Here is a 17,658-nt window from a genome sequence, read left to right on the forward strand (position 1 = left end):
TGAGAAGTTATTGATGCATGGATGCACCTCTCATGAGAGAGGCAACGAGAAACAGGTGACCAAGAAACTAACCAAGGAGTATAACATCCCATTCACGTGAATACTTCATATAAAAGTGGGAGATCATGAGGATCTCATCCCTTTTCCTTATGGCCGACATTAGGAGAGGACCTTGCTAGTCGTCCCTGCAAACTGAGGCCTAGTGACAGACTGAATCCAGCTCCAGTTGGCTGCAGAGTCCAATCCAGGCCTCCGGGTGCTGCTTCTGCAGTTGCTGAGACTTTCAAGATTAGTTTTGTATATTTTGTATTATTTTCTCTATTCTTATTGGTAGTATTAGTAAAACATTTGTAAATTTTCCAACTCTCTTCTCTCTGTCCTTCTTTACCTCCCAACTGCCTGTCCTTAGTGGGAAGGGGGGAGGGAGGGGCGAAGGGGGAAGCAGGGGGGAGAGGAGGTTAACAATACATCTGCCATGGTTTTATTGTCACCTCGCAATCGAAACCTCAACATCAGAGAAATTTAAAAGTGGAAATATGAGCTAATCAGTTTCATCATTAACTGCAATTAAAAAAAAAAAGAACAGGAATGGTTCTTCTGCACTCGTTTGTGTTTCAAGACCTTTTCAAGCAGATTTACAATTGAGCATCTTCCATTACTTGTCATTGTCACTCTCTTGTTTAGCCAACTTTGGGTAAGAGGTGTCGGGATTTGTGCAATGATTTTTCCCAGAAAGTACTAATCTCAGCTCTGTAAGACATGCTCCCTCCCTTCCTCTGAGTCGTGCACAAATTAGAATTTATAAACACCATTAGACAAGTGGTCAAACTCTAAAGTTAAACAGAACTTGTATCACATTTCTACCTTAACAAACAAACAAACATGTATAGTTATAGTACATGTATAGTTATAGTTATAGAACTATAGTTCCTATAGTACTAGGAACATAAACAGAGACTTACTCCATATTAAGAATTCCAGTGAACCTGCTTCTCTCCAACTATTGTAGACTGATACACATTTTCAGTCAGAAACTGTTTTGCAATTACTTCTATAGCTCTATTTCAAAAGCCAGCCACTAAACCTTATTCTACAGAACACATTTATCTGTTAGCTTTATAATATCCACCTTACCTAAAACACCTGTCTGCTCAAAACAAAACATCATTTAACTATTCACTAACCAAAGACATGTTTCAGTACAGTACTCAAAGTTGAACAGAAACATGGTTATTTCATAACATTCTCTAAGAAAGACTACTCCATACCCCGAGATTCATGCTGCTTCATTGAAGAACAACATTTTGAAAATTGAGTAAAAGTCCTGAAGAACTGCCATTTATTCTATCCTCTCTTCCCCCACATAGAAATAGTACTAACTGCCATTAATTTAATCAGTACCATCAGACTCACAGTTCTCTAGAACAGTTCAGTTCAGTTGGAAGCGACCAACAACGATCATCTAGTCCAACTGCCTGACTGCTTCAGGGCTGCCTGAAAGTTAAAACATGATACTAAGGGCATTGTCCAAATGTCTCTTAAACACTGATAGGCATGGGGCACCGACCATCTCTGCAGGAAGCCTGGATAGAAAAATACTTTAATTTTTAAGAGAACAGGGCAAGGTGAAAAAAAAAGGTGGGAAAAAAAAAATCAAAGGAAGATAGCAGAGGACTGTCTTTGCCAGCCCCTTCTCAGCCTGTTTCTAAAGACGACATGGGGACTAAATCCAAATTTAAAGATCGTAAACATCACCATTTATTTTCAGGCAATACAATTCCTTGAAAGACCTCACCACCCTGACAGAGCACCCATGAGATTCGCTCACTTCTCACTTGGCATCCGATGACGCCATGGGGACCAGTGCTGGGCTTTTGGGTGTTCGACAGAGAGGAAGAATCTTTGGGTGGGCCTCCACCTTCTCCAGCTGGTGGAGTGCAGAATCTGCTGGACTTGACTGTGTAGAACCAGATTTCAGCAGGCTGCGCACTTAACACATCTCTGAGGCTCCATGCTTCATGATTTGAAGTAATCAAATGGATGAAAAAATAATGTTCATGGTCAGGTCTTTTGAATTTCAACTGCAGAAAACCATCTCCAGAAATATGCTACCAGCCTGGTCCAAAAGATACATATGTAGGGCACATCACATTCTGGATTTCATGGCATCCATGAGCCAGGAAAAGCTCCATCTCATGGTATAGTTTTACAGTCCCCACACTGCCTTCCAGCTGAAGCTTTGACACAAGAGAAATCCACCACATCAAGAAACCCTGCGTGAAGATCTACAGCTCAGAAACAGGGAACACAACGTCAGGCGGAGCACCATCAGTTTCTGGCACTGGTTGAACACATCAGAGTAGAAAAATGCTCCTGGAGGCACAAGTAGGTCACAGCATGATGGTGAGCCACAAACGTGATACAGGCAAATGCATTCTGGTACGTCAGGCAAGGCATTGCTACAGGAAAGGCAAGCCTCTGTGCAAAGCCCTGGTCAGCCTTGTGCAAAGCCCTGGTGAGAAATTCCCTAGACCACTAGGGACATTTCTCATTGCTGGGAGTCAGGAATGATAACACACATCTGGAATGAAAGCAAACCAAGACTAATTAGGTGGATAGGAACATGAAGGGCCTACAGAAGAAGACAACAACTAGAAGCAGCAAGGCAAAGGCTGATAGGGCTGCCATGACTTTCAAGGAAGATAGCAAGGATGAAGGCGAAAGCAGGAAAAGAGCTGTCCTGGTGCTCCTTGCTGTAGGGACTTATGGACATGAGCTCTGGATCAGAGAGAGAATAGCTATCAGGAGAGGTCACAGGAGGTACAGGGCTAGATTCTGCTGTGGACCTAGGGAAAAAGAACAGCAGGAGGTTTCTCCTGGGTAGCTGAGAGGCAAATGAGGGGCCAGGAACACCCAGCAGCAGTGCCCACTGCATGGCCACAGAGAAGGGACAGCTCGTTGAGCCTTCAGGGCATAGGAGATGTCTTAGGGAAAGCACCCCAAAGGCTTCCTCCCAAGGGTGCTGGGGGGTGGGGTGGGCGGGGCTGCACACGTGGGGCTCTGTCACCCCCACCTCACAATGCCAGCACCTGGCAACGCTGAGGTCACAGTGCCCCGGGGCACTATAAAAGGGAGAAGCCGCCCGGGTCCACTGCCAGAGCTGGCCTGGGGGCAGCCCCAACACATCCCCCAGGAAGCACTGGAACAGCTGGTGGAATCACAGGGCAGGGGCTGAGGGAGGAAGACCTTGCATGAGGCTGCTGGAGGATCTCTGCTGCAAGGCAATCTGCTGACAGGGCCACCTTCCAAACTCATCTGACGCATGGAAATCCTTTTCAGCTGGATAACAGTGGCAAGACCAAGGGAATTCCTTCTTGAGGAGCACTGCGGAGCTCACCATTCTCATCCCCTGCAGGGCCAGGGCCAGTAGCTGTAAGAAGAGGGATGCCTAGACGTTGCAAGGGGGCCCAGGGCTCTCACCCCCATCAGAAGGTACGTGCCTCCTTGCCACAAGGTGACAGAGCCAGTGCCGAAGATGGAACATGCTTAAGGGTATTTGGTGCCTTCTGGTAGTGCAGGGATGGGAAGCAACAACAGCAGAAATTTCTTCAGCATGTACTGCTAGGGAAAGGAGGAGGTAGGAACAGAAGGAGAGAAGACTTCAGCTGGAAAGGACCTACAATGATCATCTACTCCAAATGCTTGACCACTTTAGGGCCAAACAGAAGTTTATTAGTATTAAGTATTAATAGTATTAAGGGCATTGTCCAAAGGCCTCTTCAACACAGACCAGGCAAGGGGCATCAACCACTTCACCAGGAACCCTGTTCCAGGGCTTTGACCACCCTCTTGGAAAAGAAAAGTTTCCTCTTATCAAGTCCAAAGCTCCCCTGATGGATGCAGCTTTGAGCCGTTCCCACACCTCCTGCTCTTGGCTATCAGGGAGAAGCTGTAGAGAGCAACGAGGTCGCCTCTCAGCCTCCATCTCTCCAAGCTAGACAAAATCCCAGGTCCTCAGCGTCCATCAACCAGAAGAAGCTCTAGCTCACAGAGTAGTTCTACAGCCCCCATACTCCCGCCCAGCTGAAGCTCCGACACAAGAGAAATCCCCTACATCCAGAAACCCTGCGTGAAGATCTATAGCCTAGAAATAGGGAACACAACGTCAGGCAGAGCACCATCAGTTTCTGGCACTGGTTGAACACATCCGAGTAGAAAAATGCTCCTGGAGGCACAAGTAGGTCACAGCATGATGGTGAGCCACAAATGTGATACAGGCAAATGCATTCTGGTGTGTCAGGCAAGGCACTGCCATAGGAAATGCAAGCCTCTGTGCAAAGCCCTGGTCAGCACTCACCTGGACCACTAGGGACATTGCTCCTTCCTCGGGTTCAGGAAGGATAAAATCCATCCAGGATGAAAGCAAATCAAGACTAAGTAGTTGGTTAGGAACACGGAGCGCCTACGGAAGAAGACAACGGCTGGAAGAAGCAAGACAAAGCCTGAGAGGGCTGCCATGACTTTCAAGGAAGATAGCAAGGATGAAAGCCAAAGGAGGAAAAGAGCTATCAAGTGCAAGCAAACATAAGGTCAACAGCACAAAACCAGTCAAGACTTCTCCCCAAGCAGACAACCTCACCGTAAATGACACCACAGCAGCGCTTGTCACTTGCTGCGTTGGGAAGGAACGGCACAGGGACTGACAGGGCCACCTTCCAAACCTATCCGATTGATGAATGGATGGATGGCTGGATGGATCGAAAGCCTTTTCAGATGGATAGCAGTGGCAAGACTGAGGGCATGATGCCTTCTTGAAGAGCACTGAAGAGCTCGCCATCTTCACCCCACGCGCAGACAGGCCCAGGAGCCATAAGAAACAGGATACAGAGCGGTTGCAAGGGGTTGCAGTGCTTTGGGGCACTCACTGGTGTCCTGACAGGCACAGGAAGGATTCTTGACCCCAAGCTCCATCAGCTCAGAGGCATTTGAGCACTCTCGGAAGTCCGAGAGAAGGCTCCAGGTAGAGGGAGGATAGGATAGGACAGGACAGGATAGGGCTTGGGCAGGTCCTGGGAGGCGTGAGCAGCCTGTGGGACAAGGAGCCAGGTCTGGCTCCCATGCTCAGGGAACAGCCGATCGCCAGCACTGGGGTCAGGAAGGAATTTTTTCCCCCGGGGCAGATTGGCACTGGTCCCCGGGGGTTTTTTGCCTTCCTCTGCAGCATGGAGCATGACCACTTTGCAGAGCTCCTCAGGGCCCTTTTGGCTCGGTTCCCACCTGCTGCTCAAGCACCAGGAAGATGGCCTCTCGTGCCCTGCAGCTGGGGGGAGGAAGGCTTTTTTTTCCCCCCATGTGGGACACCACGTGTCTCTGGGGGTTTTTTGCCTTCCTCTGCAGCATTGAGCATGGCCCGCTTGCCACGGCTTCTTTGGGCCATTTGGGCTGGGTGCCTGCTGCTCCACGAAGTGGCCCTAAACTTAGCTAGAACAGCCTACCTAAAGCAGCATAGAACAACTCACCTAAATCAACCTACAACAACTGGAAACAACAAACCTTAAAGAACCTAAACCAATCTGCCTTAAAAAACTTCAAACAATCAGCCACAAACAACCTAAAAAGAACCTTCAACAATCTACAACAATTACTTAAACCAACCTAAATCAAACAAAATAAACCAACCTAAACACCCGAAAACAAACCCACCTAAAACAAATGACCTAAACAATCCTACCTAAAATGACCTAAAGCAGCGTTCTTCAACCAACCTTCGGCAACCTAAACCTGAGCAAGCAAAAGAAATCTAAACCAAACCACCTTAAACAACCTAAACCAACCCTTCAACAATCTACAACAAATGACCTAAGCCAACCAAAATAAACCAACTGAAACACCCTAAAACCAACCCACCTAAAACACATGACCTAAACAATCCTACCTAAAACTACATAAACCAGTGTTCTTCAACCAACCTTCGGCAACCTAAATCCAAACAAACTGAACAAATCTAAACCAACCCATCTCCAACAACCTAAGCCAGCCCTTAAACAATCTCAAACTACTTAAAACCCCCTAATAAAGTATAAAACCACCTCAAACAACCAAGCTAAACTAATGACCTAGACTAACCAACTTAAACCAGCCTCAGAAATATGAAACCAAACAACATAACCTGAACAAAACCACCTCAAGCAAATGATCTCAACCAAAATAGAACCACCGAAACCAACCTCAAACAACCAAGCTAAATCAACAACACTTCAACAAGCAAGCTAAAACACCCGAAAAAACCTACATCACAAAAACCCAACCAACAAACACCCTACCTCACGCAGTGCCTCACTTGGATGTGCCTGCAGTCTTGAAAGCTTGACTACCCCAGCCAGGTGCTCCTACAAATGCACCTTGAGCTTCTTTGCAGCTTCTAGAAGGGGAGCGCAGCTACCGTATACCCTTGACCCATGAATGCTACCCCTCCAACAGGGAAGGTCATCCTCTTGGAGTGACCGCCTGGCTTTGGGAAGGACACACATGGAGCAGGGAGGGAGGAAGGGGACACCTGCCTAGCCAGCCACATCAGTCCAATCAACCCTGGTCATCAATGGCGTGACGGAGGTCACAGCCAGATTGCTCTCACATCCAAAACAACCAACTACAACCTAAAACCAATCAAACCTACCAAAACCAAACGACCTATACAATCTCAACTGACCATCCTAAACAATCTAGCCTAAGCCAAACAGCCAACCTGCAACCATCAGCCTACCTACAAACAAACAAGTGGACAAAATTAAACAACTGAATAAAACTAAATAAAAGAAACAAAATCCTGATCCCGCTTTTCTTCTTTGTGTTTTGTGTCCTTGGAAGTGGCTTGGAGCTAAACCTCCCCTGGTATTTCAGGGATATAGTAGTCTTATTGATATTCAGGTCATGGTGAGCAAATAGAATAGAAAAGTTCTGCTCTGCTATGCCCGGAGTTCTGCGTGACGAGCTCTGACCCAGCCCTGACGGCTCCCTCCATCCAGGAGGGCCTCTCTCTGCAGGGCAGGGCCCAGGCCCAGCCTGGGACAGGGGCAGAGACGACACGGGCACACACACCTACAGCACGGCTCTGGGAGGGACCCAAGTCCCCAGGCTGAGCTGAGACACGTCCCCTTGCCCCTGGCAGGAGATGGTGGCAGTGGGTGGGGGTCCCAGGGGAGGCCGGTACCAGCCACTGAGGCCTGGGAGCACCCCCAGGACCCTGGCAGAACTAGACTGGTACTGCTCATGTGCTCCTCTGTAGACATGGATGGTTCTCAACCTTGAAGACCGGGTATTGAGGTAGATGGACCTTCTCTTTGATGGAGTTCTGTTGTTCTCAGTCTCTTTTGATTTAGCATGTTTTTCCCCTGGAAACTGATCAGGCATTTCTAAAAATGAGTACAAGAGGAAAAAAAAAAAAAGAAATCCACAGGTAGTGAACAGGTATTGCTCACCTCAAAAAGATTTGCTAACATTTAGTTGAGGAGCACATTCTGCTTCAGACCAAGGTTTGGATCTTTCAGCTTGGCCAGTACCAGAGATGTGGAGATTTGCTATCCTGTGGAAAACCAGCAGCTGAACTCGATGAACACAGAAGACTTCCAAAAACTACACTTGCTTGTTGCAAATTAATTCAGACAGACCAATTATCTCAAGATGGTCCACAGCTCTCACCCTATCAGAAGTTATGTGCCCCTTTCCCATAAGGTGATAAGAGCCCATGCTGAGGCTGGGACCTGGTTATGGGTATTCGATGCCTTCTACTAGTGCAGAGGTACCTACAACAATCATCTAGTCCAAATGCCTGTCCACTTCAAGGCTGACTAGAAGTTAAAGCACAGTATTAAGTGCATTGTCTAAACACTGACAGGCATGGGGCATCAACCAGGAAGCCTGTTCCAAGGTTTGACCACCCTCTCAGGAAAGAAATATTTCCTTATGTCAAGTCTGAACCTCCTCAATGGATGCAGCTTTGAGCCATTCCCACACATCCTGGGACTGGGTACCAAGGAGAAGACATCAGCACCTCCCTCTCCATGTCCCTTCCTTGGAAGCAGCAGAGAACAATGAGGTCACGCCTCAGCCTCCTTCTCTCCAAAGTAGACAAATCCCATGTCCTCAGCCACTCCTCAGAGGACACATGCTTTCCAGCCCCTTCACCAGCTTTGGTGCCCTCCTCTGGATGCATTCAAGGACCTTCATATCCTTCTTAAATTGTGGAGCCCAGAACTGCACACAACACTCAAGGGGGGGGGCCACACCAATGTTAAATACAGCAGGATAATCACCTCTTTTGACAGGCTGGTTATGCTGTGATCAGTGCACTCCAGGATGGGGTTTGCTCTCTTGGCTGCCAGGGCACACTTTGCTGACTCCTCTTGAGCCTCCTGGCAAACAGCTTCCCTGGACCTCTTTTTACAGGGCTGCTCTCCAGCCACCCCTCTCCTCATTTAGACTTCTGTCTGACGTTACTCTATCCCAGCTGCAGAATCAGGCATTTGTTCTTATTATATGTTTTGCCACTGATGATTTTCCAGTGCTTCAATCTATTCAGATCCATTTGCAAGACCTCTTGTCCCTCAAGAGATTCAACACCAATTCCCAGTTTGGTATCATCAGGAAACCTGCCAATGGTGCATTCAGCTCTTCATTCAAATCTATGACAAACATATTGAGTAGTCCTGGCCCTAGAATTGAGTCCTGACGAACACCCCTGGTACTTGGTCACCAGCCAGACGTAGCCTCATTCACCACAACCCTTTCAGTCCTGCCCTTCAGCCAGTTCTTCACCCAGTGCACCATGTGTGCTCACTTCACAGCTGGATGACTTGTCCAGAAGGATGCTGTGAGGGACAGTATCAAAAACCTTACTAAAACACAGAAAAACTCTATCCACTGCCTTCCTTTCAAGCAGGTGAAATGACAGAATTTATAAGCTCTCTTCAATGTCAAAACATTTAAGAGGGAAATAAGAAGTCTGAGATTAGTATCCACATTATTGTAGTTGTGCTATACTTTCCCCTCACTCCTCCTGACTTCAAGAGAAAATTTTATCTTTTTTTCTTTTCTTCATAACTGCATACATTCACTTTCACTCAACTTCTACCACTAAAATACTTAGCTAAGTAAGTTTTCTATACTGATCTATTTAAAGTCATAGACAACAGTTTTGGTTGGTTGTTTTGGTTTTTTTTTTTTGTTTTGGTGGTTTTTTTTGTTTTGTTTTGTTTTTCTGGAAAGAAGCAAAGTTCATATCTATTTAATTTAAAATCAATGTGTGTTTTGATTTCTTCTTTTTAACACTTGTTATAGCCATGACTAAGGTTTCCAAACAGAACTAAATTCCCAAACTTGTCCTAGTGAACTAAAGATTTTACTCTCATTATTATTAAGTAGTTTAAGAAGTGAAAAGTAAAGGAGTTAATTAAAATTAGCAAGGTTAGGACTATACTCCTCCCCTGTCCTTAAAATCTATCAAGGAGTTTAATAATACATGCTGAGAGTTAGCTCATGATTTTCAGGTTACATTTACAATTAACACAATTATTTTTACTCATACTGTGAGAAGCAGATGGCATGCACTGCTCACATCAGTTTTACATATATCTTAGAGATGCAGGATCAGAATGGCTCTTCTCTTTTCTATCATTATACCATCACTATTCTTCCATTGTATTGTCCTTGTTTTAAATTATTTTCCTGTTAATATGTTAATGATATGTTAATGTCTCACTCATGAGTACCAGCACAATTTATGTTGCTTTTTTTTTTCCAAGGAAAAAAACCACACATCAGAACTTTACTGAGAAGGAATAACAGAAGTGATTTAAAAAAAAAAAAAAAGAAAAAAGAAAAAAGGAAGCTTACTCAAAGGGCTATTTACAGCTCAGTAAAATTGAAAGTGAGTGTCATAGGGAGGCAATTCTAGGATACAGCAACCCTGGTTTAGTTTAAAATATCAGAGAAAACATATTTGCATAAAATAACTACAGGCACACTAACATTCTGTCACACTTGTTGAAACCCATTGAAAACCTAGAATACTTTTTATGTATGTTTCTGACAACACTAAGTAATTCCCAAGAATTCCAACCATAAATAGCTTTTCTGTGAAGGTTAGAAAAATAATCTGAAAGTATTTATTTCTTTTCAGTGAGTAAAATAGGATTACTTGGCCAATACAGTGGCCAGGATGCTAAAGTATTGTAAAACTACAAGGCTTTCAGTATTAGAAGTTCTTCCTGATGAGAGAGCTGACACTGGAACAGTATTCACTCCTAACAAAACAAAAAAACTAAAGCACTTATTTGCCAGAAAGGTTCCTCATATGGAGATAAATAAAACATGACAGTTTTTTACGTCTCCATCTCCTTACCAAAATATTTATTTTCTGTTAAAAGGACTTGCATTACTGCTTACACTACCTGCTCATCTGTAGGAACACACTACACAGCCTAGCAAAACCAAAATTCCTTACAAGACCAGAGCTTAATACAGTAACTGCTATTATATTCCTAATGTTCAAATATTTAAGTTATACTTAAAGACAATTTCAGATCATTTTAACGTACATTGTGTAACATAAAAGACAATTATGTATAAGCATAACAGGCAACGTAACACCCGCAGAAAAAGGAGTCTTCAATTTAGCAAGCTCTGAATCAGCAACTTTTCAAGTGAGAAGGACCCTGGGTATTACCCCACCCCAGGCAGTACTCCATCCCAGGCCCAGTGTGGGCAGCAGCCACCACACAGTGAATGGCCTGTCACCAATACTCCAGGGTTTACTCTGTCAGCACAGTGAACTATGCTAGATCTGAGTTTACTGAACACATTACCTGGAAGCAACAAAAGACCTTGGGGTCTGGGAACTAAGTGTCATACCCATTTGCTGTACAACCATCACAAATTCCAACTTCATTCCTTATCTAGTCATAGACACAGGTTGCTCGAGTCATCACTTTGGACAGAATACACAGCTGTAAAGACTGCTTTGGTACTCCATATATACACTGAGAATATCTGGTATGAACCTGTATTAACCTGCAGAAGTATTAGCGAAATTCCCTCAATGTGTTTTCTGACAGTGCCAGCAAAAACCTAGACTAAGAGCCAACACAGACAAATCAAAATTCTATGAAGATGAGGTAATGCTGACTATAAATTCAGGGGAGCAAAAGAGCTGGACACTGCCTTCAAAGCCTACCCAGACACATATCTTATACTGTTCTCTACTATAAATGAACCAGAAACATTCTGTTGACACTCTCTCCGTCTTCTGTTTATATAATTGAAAGAACTGATTTTCATTAAATCTGCTTGTATAATAATGAACACATTACTAGTGACCTCGCGATAGTCATTGCTCACTTTCCTGAAGGGCAGTTAAATCCTTTCCAAGCTGCACTCATTATGTCTCTAGCTATAACACGTCATTGTCTCAGAAGCATTTCAAGGTTTCAGTTCCTTTAAAATACTTTTCAGTCCAAAGTAATGTGCTGTTTGAAACAAATGTCCTTTTATAAACATGAGAGAATATTTAAAAAAACCAAAAACCAGCATACATTTGAGGAAATACTCCACCTTAATTCCAAAGTTGATCCAGTTACTTGATATTATAGCCTGACCTTGAAAGTACAGAATTTGGAAAATGGAAATATGTCCAGATGCACTTCTATCTTGCAAATCTGTGTTTTAGCTAAACAAGAATCAATATTATAAAGTCCTTAGAGTTCACTATCACAAAGCAGTTGTCAACAACTGTCTACTACCTCCTGCACATGGACACGAAGAGCATAACCAGAATAAAAAGACAAATTCATAGAAAACCTGGCCAACACGAAGCAGGCATAGTTACAGAAAACTGAGAGAATGAAAACTCAGTGATTTGTGTAGCCACAGAATCACAGAAATGTTGGTTGAAAGGAGCCTTTGGAGGTCACCTAGTCCAAGCTCCTCCCAAAAGCAGGACCACACCACATAGACCTGCCACAGGAAAAAACCAACCTGCTATCTTTTTAAGGTAAAGATTTGTTGGGAGATCTTACTGGAAATAACTCTGATAACCAACAATACTCAGAGGTTTACAGGACTATCTGAAGACACCTACCTGACATATAGTAGTAGTCTTTATAGTCATGAGAACTCACCTAATGAGTGATGTATCATGTAGTTTATAACCCTGTTTACTCCATAACATATTAGATCAGAGGCACAGCACCTGAATCCTGTATTAGATGAAACAAACAAAAAAATTGATGCTGTACTTATTCAAATTGATCCAACTTATTTGTTTGTCTATTAATTACTTTACAGCACATTTGGGAATTTTAAGACTGCCCTGCATTCTTTCTCTACAGATGTTGTTCTCCCAGTTAAAACACAGAGTCCACAAAAATACTTTGGTTTTATATCTCTGGTTCTAAAATAGGGAGGCAGAAATTTTTAAACCATATAAATAGGTACACTATGGTACTGGACAAGCAAATAGGTACACCATGGTACTGGACATATCTATTCAAAACTAAAACCTACTGAAAAAAATATAGAACTACAAAATAACCAACTACAAGCTAAAAGAACAGCAGTTAACATTTGGAAATGGGACTGAAATAGGAAAGATATGCCATTTTCATTGATATGTGACATTCTAGTTAACTTTCAGGTCACATTATATCATCAGAAGGCCCAAACATAGAATGACCACTTACAGAATTAATATTAATTTGATTTAATTGCTTTTAAGAGGGTTGTGTCTCAAGAGCAGGCACAACTTAAAACTCATAGCTGCACACTGCACCAAGAGGCTCAGGTTCTGAATAGTGAGATTAATTAGTAGGAACCAATATGAAGTTCCCAAAGACCACCTGTAGAAGCCTAATGCTAAAAAAATTGTACCATAGATAGCATTTCTGATAACTGTTAAGTCCAAAGAAAGTTTTCCTTCAACCCAAGTCTGTCCTTTGTTGTTCATGACTTGCACAGGATTGTATCTCCTTTACATTCCATTTGTCTTCTGTGGCTTCCCTCCTGTTCTCTTCAGCTTTATTCTCATGAAATTCCTGCAAAGTAGTAAAGCACACCTTCCTACTCTGTCTGTAGGATATGGCCTCCTCCAACCTTCATTTCAACAGAGATTTCAACTAGTTACACAGTTAAAAGATACACCTTATCTTACACTCTGTCCTCTGAGTTCCTAGCTAGTTATTGGGGGGGGTGGGAGGGGGAGAAAGGGAAAGGTATTTAGATAGTGTTGTATTCAATGGGCATGAGAGACTTTAATCCAAGTAAGACTAAAAATTTAAACTCATGCACACCCAAAAAATACCCCAAACACAAGCACAAGATGCTGTATGTTGTTTCTGGCAACACTCTAGATTTTCAATGAAGCAACACAGCAGGAATTACAAGTTACAAATATGTGACACGTTTAAACACTGGGAAGACTTCCCGTCAGAGGGGCAGGGCAAGACTTACCAGCATACAGGAAAGAACTCCTTACAAAGAGTTTTGCTTTCTCTGAGTGTTCAGAACTAAGGTAGCTCTGCTTGACCCTGAAATAGCAGCTCTTGCCTATCCCTCAGGCCAAAACAACATTCCTCATCTAACACGCAAGATGAATGCACAAAATATACTTGAGTACAGCTTATATATCATACAAATTACTTTTACATTTATAATGCACATCTGGTTTCATGCCAATGAGCCCTGAAATAACTTATCACCAAGATTTTGAAAGATACGCCATGAAGCACATGGCTAGATGCCAGATAAGAACAAAGCAAAAAGAGCCATTATCTTGCCTTGGTTACAAAGTAAGCGGAAACATGAGTATTTGTGCTTTTGCTAGCAAATTAATTTTGCCTACTTCCTATTATTTATTTCTCATGGGTTTTAAATTTTGGTTTCTACAAAGCGATTACACAACTTAATTCTAAAGTTATGCTGTTTAATTGAGCAAGAACTGCATTTGAAAGATATTTAGACAACTTCTTCCTGAAAAAAAAAAAAAAATTAAACCCACCACACCACACCAGCTTTGTTTTGTTTTTTGTGTGGGTTTTTGTTTGTTTTTTAAATTTCTTTGAGAAATATGTGTCTCCAATTTCCTATACTCTAATGGCGACCTAACAAAACAGGGCAGTTGCCCACATCCCATGTTCATATTGAACAGTACTCTTCTCAGAACATTGGAAGATGGTGCTGAAGCACGCACAGCACAATTTGCAAGCTAAAACAAGAAAGAAAAAAAGGAAAACTTCTGTGTCAGTAGGACATTTGAGGGAACAGCAACGTCATCTTCTCCCATCCCAAGAGTGAGACTCACAGATTCACAAAGTCAAATCAAAGTGCTCTAACCTTGGACTAATTTTTCCCTGCAGCTGAAGAAGCTCTGCTACTAAGCAGTGTCCTGTAGAATGCAGCTGTCCTTTCACAATAACTTCATTTCTTGTTCTACAAGAGCTGAGGAAATGGCAGAGTAAACCGCTTGCAAATTCGGTATCAGCATTGCCTTACTTTTCTCTCCATTGCCTCTTCCCCTTCTGGGTTCCTTTTTAACAGCATATCCCAGACTCTTTACTTCTAAAATGACCATGTATGATTTTGTGCCTACCTATGAGTAAACTCAAACCAGACACAGAGAACAGCACACGAAAGAACAGTTCTGCAGAGTTAAATCAAACTGACTTTGAAAATATACTCTATACTGAATTCATGACACACTTGAAAACACATTTGCCAGAACTTAAAATGTGTGGAGTTCAGCTTTTGTTTAATCAAGAGTGTGATCTTAAGTATGCAACTATATTCTAAGAAAAATACTAAAAACTAACACAGAAAAAAGATGCACCATAACACATTCTGAAGGTTTGCCTCAGATCTCAGCTGCACTCAAGATATTTAACCACGGTAAACTACAAAACTGAAGTCTGTGCATTTTATCAGTTACATCATTAGAACATACAAAGTAGCATCTCAGTTACAGAATTGATGATATATCATCTCATTTTAGACCAATACATTCCAACTGATACTATTATGTTATTTAATTAATTATCAGAACTATTTTCTTAAAAATAAACCACCTTTTTTTTGGTTTAGATGTTCTAGTCTGATCTTGCCAAAGACCTGAAACTAGTCAGGATTTTAAGGTTAAATGCAATCAGTTCCCCATATTAACATATGTATACAGTATTTTTGTATGTTTTACCTATATGTACAGCCAGTAACATACAATAGCCACATGCAATTAAAAAAAAATTGCTGTAAGTCAAATAAACCTTTTAGGTGCCAAAGCATATATATTTTGTCATGTCAGCATTCCTCTGAATACAAAATACAATTCCTTAAAGAGACCAAACATCTGGTTGCCCGGAACTTCAAGCATGAGACTGGTTTATTACACAGGATACTCATACACCTTTGTTTGTTTTCTCCAGTTCAACAACAAACATATGCCCCAGGACTGTTAGCCAAATACTGCTTGGACAAGAAAAGCTCTTATTCTGCTGGCACAGAATTGCAGGACTCTTTCTGAAATATGTCCATCATTTTATGTATTACTGTGAAATTCTCAGCATTCCATCACCCACTCAAAAACTATTCAACAAAACAGTGCAAAAGTTTTCTCCAGGCAAACTAAAGCTCCAGAAATTCTTCAGAGCTCTTAAGAAATACAGTATTTTAAGAAACTGACGTCCATTTTAGAATACAAGATAAACTTTTGTAAGATTTCTCATTCTTAACTCCTATTTTGTAGCTCTTGAATATCCCTCAAAACAAAAGTATCAGGGTTTAAATATTACCTACATTTTAATCCTTACCAGGCTTACAGCGTAGTGTAAGGGAATGATTACCCAGTCCAAGCAGAAGCAAACTCTAGCAAAGAACTACATCTGAACCTTCACCATAAAATATTTATTCTGGCATACCTCCACATAATTAATCTATTTTTTTGCTGTCAGTGCTAGATAGAAATTAACTCCTGATGTCTTAAGTGATGCTGTTTCAGGCCTTCAGCTGATGACCTAGTAGCTGATCTTAACATGAAAAGTATGATGTCATTACCAGATATTAATTTCATTCATTACTAAGATTATTTTTTTTCAGTCTTCAATTTTCAGTCTTACTCCTAGCTGAATTTAACATACTGAGGCTGAGAGGTAATACACCAGTTGTCTTTTAACATGATCACTAAGGATTTCAAATTATGAACAGATTTTTAGCAGACAGAGTTAAATTAGAGAACATTTAACAAGGAATACATCTGTGATCCTTTAAAATAACTCAGTTGAGTTACTGGATGCTGCTATCTAACCACGCGAAATCAGAGTTTCTGTTGTCACAAGTATGATTTACCATTACATCACCAATGACTTCTGCAAAAGCACTGATAATATTGTGCTTGCTGACTTAATTCATTGAATTAAATCCATTAATCCTGCTTACTAGAAATTAGGTTTAGCCCTGTAAAACATTTCAACAAATACACTTATTAAAATGTATCTTTAACTCGGATGGTCAGTTTAAAATGGTAAAGTCTCAATACATTCTTTCACATGAATCAAGGCCTAGAACAACTGTGTTAAAGTCATGGCTAAACACTTGAGAATTTACGAAAATTAGAACACATCACATCAAGAAAACCACATTCTTGACCCTGAATGCACCAAAAAGAATGCCTAATCCATCTGAACTAAGAGTTAAGTAATTCACAAATTTCAGCATTGTTAAAAAGGTCAAATATTTCCTTCTTGACATAACAAGTTTATAAAGAACAACATTCATCCTGAAAAAGTCTAACGTGCAAATAGTAGCAAATATTTGAAGTTAAGGATCTGTGTCATAACAAGAAGAACATTGGTGCATTTTACCAAAAGTATATGGCCCTTAACACTATCAACAAACAAACAAAAACCCAGTTACTCTGCATCTGGCCTACTTACAACTGCAAAGCTGATGAAAAACATCTACTAAAAAAACCCCACAAAACTATTGCCTTATAAATAGAAATGAGCCTTCTTGCAATGCTGGATTGACTAACAAATCCCCCAAACACTGGGATTTCCAGAGCAAAATCACAGCTCAACAATTAATACTCAACACAATCCTACATCACATTATAAAAGCCAGGATGACAAACAGGCATAATAAAATGCACTGGCAACACTGTACAGAAATACTGTGATGGCCTTATACCTGTAAGCACACTAACATGATTTAAAAATAAAAACAAACAAACTACAACAACAACAAAAGCTCTTTCTCCAAGTTTAGTATTTCTGGTGAATATTCTCCAAGTCAATCATTGTATCTACTTACACCTGACCACCACAAAATCGGGAAGTGACTCAAAGTTAGCACTTCATCAATGAGTAACTTTAACTGCTAGTGCAGATCAAACTGCTGTTAAGCTTAACCAGTTCACTCTGCAGACACACCAGTGTAACCCCTGAGATACACGTAAAATATTACATCTCAGGAATGAATGACCCAGTTTTCATTTGGATGCTAAAATCGCGCAGTGCTTTCCTTAAGTTGCTTAAATTCAGTCCAACGCTAAAATTAAACCTCAGCATAGCATTTTCCCTGATGGAAACCGGAGGTTTTGCATGCCCTGGTTCGTTCACGCCG

This window comes from Nesoenas mayeri, assembly GCF_963082525.1.
Source record: "Nesoenas mayeri genome assembly, chromosome: 2".
Taxonomy (NCBI): domain Eukaryota; kingdom Metazoa; phylum Chordata; class Aves; order Columbiformes; family Columbidae; genus Nesoenas; species Nesoenas mayeri.